Below are 6,602 nucleotides of genomic sequence, written 5' to 3' on the forward strand. Positions count from 1 at the left end.
CCCTGTCCCATGTGGGGCTCACAGCCTCAATCCCCATTTTACAGATGAGGTAACTGAGGCACAGACAAGTCAAGTGACTTGCCCGAGGTCATACAACAGACAAGCACTGGGGTTGTTACAAGTTAATCAGGTTAAACACCATTCATGTCCCACGGGGGCTTACAGTCTTAATCCTCATTTTATAGGTGAGGGAACTGAGGCTCAGAGAAGTGAAGTGACTTACCCAAGGTGACACAGTGGATAAGTAGGAGAGCAGGATTAGAACCCAGACACTTCCGACTCCTAGGCCTGTACTCTCTACACTAGGCCATGTTGCTTCTGTCCTGTTTGAATCAGTCAGGAGTATTTATTGAGAGCTTACTCTGGGCAGGATGCTGTACTGAGTTCTTGGAAGAATACAATGCAGTGGAACTTACAATCACATTTCCTGCCCACATGAGATTTCCTCAAAATTTGGAATCCTGAGGAGGTACCATCACCACAACCCTCAAGACAAGGGGAAAAAGAAATTAGATCATGACAAACACCAGGGCACATTTTGTTCCTCTTAATAATAATCATAATAAGAATCATGTTGGTATTTGTTAAGTGCTTACTATGTGCAGAGCACTGTTATAAGCGCTGGGGTAGATACAGGGTAATCAGGTTGTCCCACGTGAGGCTCACAGTCTTAATTCCCATTTTCCAGATGAGGTAACTGAGGCCCAGAGAAGTTAAGTGACTTGCCCACAGTCACACAGCTGCCAAGTGGCAGACCTGGGATTTGAACCCATGACCTCTGACTCCCAAGCCCAGGGTCTTTCCACTGAGCCACGCTGCTTCTCTTATTTGCTGGCCAGATCCTAGCTACTGAAAAATATTGCTGAGTAGCATTTTCCCAGAGTCACAAAATGGCTTAGATCTCAACGAGGCATACCCGATGCCATCACTGCGGCAAATATGATGCAGGAGAGATGCAGAGAGCAGCACTTGGACTTCTATGCTGTTTTCAATCGGTCAATTATTGAGCACTTATTGTGTGTGGAACACTTACTGTGCTCTTGGGAGACTAAAACAGATTTTGTAGACGTGTTCCCTGCCCACTCAGAACCTACAATCAAGAAGAGGAGCTTTCCATTCTAGAAGAGGAGCTTACAGTCTCAAGTTTTCATCAACTTTACAGAGGCACTTAGCCTCATCAGTAGCTATATTTCTGTCCTTGCAATGACTTAAACTCAGACGTTTATCAGGCTTTTGAGATAATAGTAATAAATTCATTCATATTTAATAAGCACTTACTGTGTGCAGAGCACTGTACTAAACACTTGGAAAGTACAATATAGCAATAAAGAGAGACAATCCCTGCCCATTCTAGAGGGTGAAGGAGACAGACATCAAAACAAGTAATCAGGCATCAGTATAAATAGAATTATAGATATATACGTTATACTTAAGTGCTGTAGGGTGGGGGGGAGAGCAAAGGGAGAGCGTCTAGGTGACACAGAAAGGAAGGGGAGCTGAGGAAAAAGGGGCTTAGTTTGGGAAGGTCTCTTGGAGGAGGTTTGCCTTCAGTAGGGCTTTGAAAGAGGGGGAAGAGAGATTGGTAGATTGGAGGGAGGGAGGGCACTCCAGGATGTGGGCCAGGGGTTACCGGCGAGACAGGCAAGATTGAGGTACAGTGAGAAGGTCAGGGTCAGGAGTGCAGTGTGTGGGCTGGGATGTAGAAGGAGAGAAGGGAGGTGAGGTAGGAAGGACAAGGTGATAGAGCCCTTTAAAGGACAATATTAAGGAGCCTGTTTGATACAGAGGTTGATAGACAACCACTGGAGATTTTTTTTTAAGGGGGGGTGACGGTGAAATGCCCTGAACCTTTCTGTAGAAAGATAATCCAGGTAACAGAGTGAAGTATGGGCTGAAGTGGGAAGAGGCAGGAGGTTGAGAGACCAGAAAGGATGCTGATGCAGTAATGCAGTCGGGATAGGATGAGTGATTGTACTAGCCTGCTAGTGATTTGGATGGATAGGAAAGGGCGGATCTTGGTGATGTTGTGAAGGTGAGATCGATAGGATTTGGTGATGGAATGATTATATGGGGTGAATGAGAAAGTCAAGTCAAGGATGACACCAAGTTTATGGGCTTAAGCACTTGCTCTCTGTCAAACGCTGTACTAAACACCGGGGTAGATGCTATGCCAATCAGACAGTCCCTGTTCCACATGGGGCTCAATGTTTAAGAGGGGTGGGGGAACAGGGAACATCTCCACTTTACAGATTAGGAGACTGAGGCCCAGAGAAGTTGCCCGAAGCCACACAGCAAACATACGGAAGAGTCAAGATTGGAACTCAGGTCCCCCGACTCCCAGGCCTTTGCACTTTCCACTAGGCCACATTGCTTCTCTATCCAAGATGGCATGGACCTATGTTGGATCCATTCCCAATTATCACTGAGGTTAAAAGGCTGGATTGTAAGCCAAATTCTCTTCCACCAGTACTATAGAGCCTTACGAAAGAATTAAGCAGCTTGAGTTAGAACATATTCTGGCCCTTCAAAAAACTCTTCCAACTTAAGAAGCTATGGGCATCATTGACGGTTCTTGAAGCATTCAACCAGGAGCTGCCGTATGTGGGTAACTACACCCAAGACACCCATATGTACACATATAGGAAAGCACACATATGATTGTTAGCTGCATTTTAGACACTCTGGTACTACGGACTGAAGATAAACTTGAAGAAAATCTAGCAATGTACCAGCCTGCACCAGGGGAGCCCTACAGAGAACCCAAATCATTAGCAGCAAATCAGAACTGGAAATAGCCTGGACTAATAGATAAAACACAGGCCTTGGAGCCAGAGGACCAGGGTGCTAAACCCAGCTTTGCCACATGATTTTGGGCAAGTCACTTCACTTCTCTGTACTTCATTTTCCTCAACTACAAAATGGGGACTTAATACCTGTTCTCTCTCCTCTTTCATTCACTGAAAGAGGGACTGTGTCCAACCTGATTAATTTTACCTACCCCAGCACTTAGAACAGTGCTTGATATTTAATAAGCTCTTAAATACCACTAAAAACAAGAAGACTGCCCTACAACTCTTTTATCTATAGCATAGTCAAGTGGAAAAAAAAGATCTGGTTCTAATCATCACAGGGCTCCAGTTCATACCAACCAGCACCTTCCTGGACCAAGGGAGGCCCAGTGACACTTAATCAAGTTCAAACCACACCTCTGATCACCAAGGTTACTGTGAGAAGTTCTTAACTTACTTTTAGCAGCATGGAAGGGAGTGACACATACATACATACACACACTCAGTCCCCAAGGGTCCAATACCAACCAGTGGCCCAAGGAGCCCATTCTGCCACTGCTTCTTCTGTCTGCTTCCATGGGCTATTCTACTGCAAACTTCTCTCTACATCTCAACCACCTCCAAATAACCCCTCTTTCAACCTGCCTCAAAGCAACTACCTTTAATCGGGCTTAGGTATAGCAGCTGTGGCTCTATCTGGCCATCACTGATTGGTCCCTTCTCCCTCCATGCTCCACCCCCACAGTCCAGCAATCATCTGCCTCAAGTAAAACCCATCAGTGTCTTTGCCAGTCTTTTCCTTGTTGTTCGTGGAATCACAAACAGTTATTAATGTCAGCTTGTTGTGGACTCACAGTAATAATAATGATGGTATTTGTTAAGCACTTGCTATGTGCCAAGCATTATTCTAAGTGCTGGGGGAGATACAAGGTAATCAGGTTGTTCCATGTAGGGCTTGCAGTCTTAATCCCCATTTTACAGATGAGGTAACTGAGGCATAGAGAAGTTAAGTGATTTGCCCAAAGTCTCACAGCTGATACATGACAGACACACGACTAGAACCCATGACCTCTGACTGCCAAGATGGTGCTCTTTCCACTAAGCCATGCCACTTCTCTAATCCTAATCCTGCCTCTTTTACTTACCCACTGTGTGACCTTTGCTGTCCCTCAATTCCCTTATCTTTAAACATAAACCTAAATTCTCTTGATCTCCCTCTTTTATAGACTTCCAAGGGTGACAGTGACTGCATCAGTCAATCATATTTGAGTGCTTACTGTCTGCAGAGCACTGTACTAAGCATTTAGGAGATTACAATATGACAATAGAACTGACACAATTCTTGCCTACAATGACTTTACAGTCTAGAGGGAAAGACAGACATTAACATAAATAAATAAAATTACAGATATGCACATAAATGCTGAGGGACTAAGGGGGGGTGAATAAAGAGAGCAAGTCAGGGCAACGCAGAAGGGAGGAGGGGAAGAGGAAAGAGAGGCTAAGTCAGGGAAGACCCCTTGGAGGAGGTGTGGCTTCAATAAGGCTTTCAAAGGGGGTAGAAAAATTTTCTGTCAGATATAAAGAAGGAGAGCACTGCAGGACAAAATCAGGACATGGGTGAGAAGTCAGCAGAGAGATAAATGAATCAAGGTAGAGTAAGAAGGTTAGCATTAGAGGAGTGGAGTGGGTTATAGTAGGAGGGAAGTGAGGTGAGGTAGGAGGGGTCAAGGTGATTGCTTAAAAGCCAAAGTCAAGGAGTTTTCATTTGTTGCAGAGGTAGATGGGCAATGACTGGAGGTTCTTGAGGAGTGGGGAAACGTGGGCTAAACATTTCTGTAGAAAAATGATCTGGGCAGCAGAGTGAAGTATGGACTGGAGTGGGGAGAGAAAGGAGGCAGAGAGGGCAGCATGGAGGCTGGTACAGCAATCAAGATGGGATAGGATAGGTGCTGAGGTGCTTATCTCGTGTCTACCTTAGAGCTTAATAAAATGCTTGGCACATAGTAAGTGCTGAACAAATTCCACTGGTATTATGTAGCCAGCCTACTGTCCAATGATACACATGCTTAGAATTCCTTAAGTCCCATTCTCTCCTAGACCCCCTCCAATCTGGCTTCCGTCCCCTCCACTCTACCGAGACTGCTCTCTCTAAGGTCACCCATGACCTCCTTCTTGCCAAATCCAATGGCTCCTACTCCATTCTAATCCTCCTTGACCTCTCTGCTGCCTTTGACACTGTCGACCATCCCCTCCTCCTCCATACCTTATCTCACCTTGGCTTCACGGACTCTGTCCTCTCCTGGTTCTCCTCTTACCTCTCTGGCCGGTTATTCTCGGTCTCCTTCGCTGGAGCCTCCTCCCCCTCCCATCCTTTAACTGTTGGAGTTCCTCAAGGGTCAGTTCTTGGCCCTCTTCTGTTCTCCATTTACACTCACTCCCTCGGTGAACTCATTCGCTCTCACGGCTTTGACTACCATCTCTACGCAGATGACACGCAGATCTACATCTCCGCCCCTGTCCTCTCCCCCTCCCTTCAGGCTCGCATCTCCTCCTGCCTCCGGGACGTCTCCGCCTGGATGTTGGCCCGCCACCTAAAACTCAACATGAGCAAGACTGAGCTCCTCATCTTCCCTCCCAAACCCGGTCCTCTCCCAGACTTCTCTATCACCGTGGATGGCACGACCATCCTTCCCGTCTCTCGGGCCCGCAATCTCGGTGTCATCCTTGACTCGTCTCTCTCGTTCACCCCACGCATCCTATCCGTTACCGAGACCTGCTGGTTTCACCTCTACAATATCGCCAAGATCCGCCCTTTCCTCTCCACCCAAACGGCTACCTTACTGTTACAGGCTCTCGTTATATCCCGGCTAGACTACTGTGTCAGCCTTCTCTCTGACCTCCCTTCCTCCTCTCTCGCCCCGCTCCGGTCTATTCTACACTCCGCTGCCCGGCTCATCTTCCCGCAGAAATGATCTGGGCATGTCACTCCCCTTCTTAAACAACTCCAGTGGTTGCCTATCAACCTCCGCTCCAAACAAAAACTTCTCACTCTAGGCTTCAAGGCTCTCCATCACCTTGCCCCTTCCTACCTCTCCTCCCTTCTCTCTTTCTACCGCCCACCCCGCACGCTCCGCTCCTCCGCCGCCCACCTCCTCACCGTCCCTCGGTCTCGCCTATCCCGCCGTCGACCCCCGGGTCACGTCCTCCCGCGGTCCTGGAACGCCCTCCCTCCTCACCTCCGCCAAACTGATTCTCTTTCCCTCTTCAAAACCCTACTTAAAACTCACCTCCTCCAAGAGGCGTTCCCAGACTGAGCTCCTCTTCTCCCTCTACTCCCTCTGCCATCCCCCCTTTACCTCTCCGCAGCTAAACCCTCTTTTTCCCCTTTTCCCTCTGCTCCTCCACCTCTCCCTTCCCATCCCCACAGCACTGTACTCATCCGCTCAACTGTATATATTTTTGTTACCCTATTTATTTTGTTAATGAATTGTACATCGCCTCGATTCTATTTAGTTGCCATTGTTTTTACGAGATGTTCTTCCCCTTGACTCTATTTATTGCCATTGTTCTTGTCTGTCCGTCTCCCTCGATTAGACCGTAAGCCCGTCAAACGGCAGGGACCGTCTCTATCTGTTGCCGACTTGTTCATCCCAAGTGCTTAGTACAGTGCTCTGCACATAGTAAGCGCTCAATAAATACTATTGAATGAACTGATAGGCAAGGGCGTAGAAAACCAAATCAAGACAAACAGCACAAACTGTGGGAGATGGTCAGAGCCAAGGTGACAGCAATGGGCATCAGACCTGAATT

Source organism: Ornithorhynchus anatinus, chromosome 2 (assembly GCF_004115215.2).
Source record: "Ornithorhynchus anatinus isolate Pmale09 chromosome 2, mOrnAna1.pri.v4, whole genome shotgun sequence".
Lineage (NCBI taxonomy): Eukaryota > Metazoa > Chordata > Mammalia > Monotremata > Ornithorhynchidae > Ornithorhynchus > Ornithorhynchus anatinus.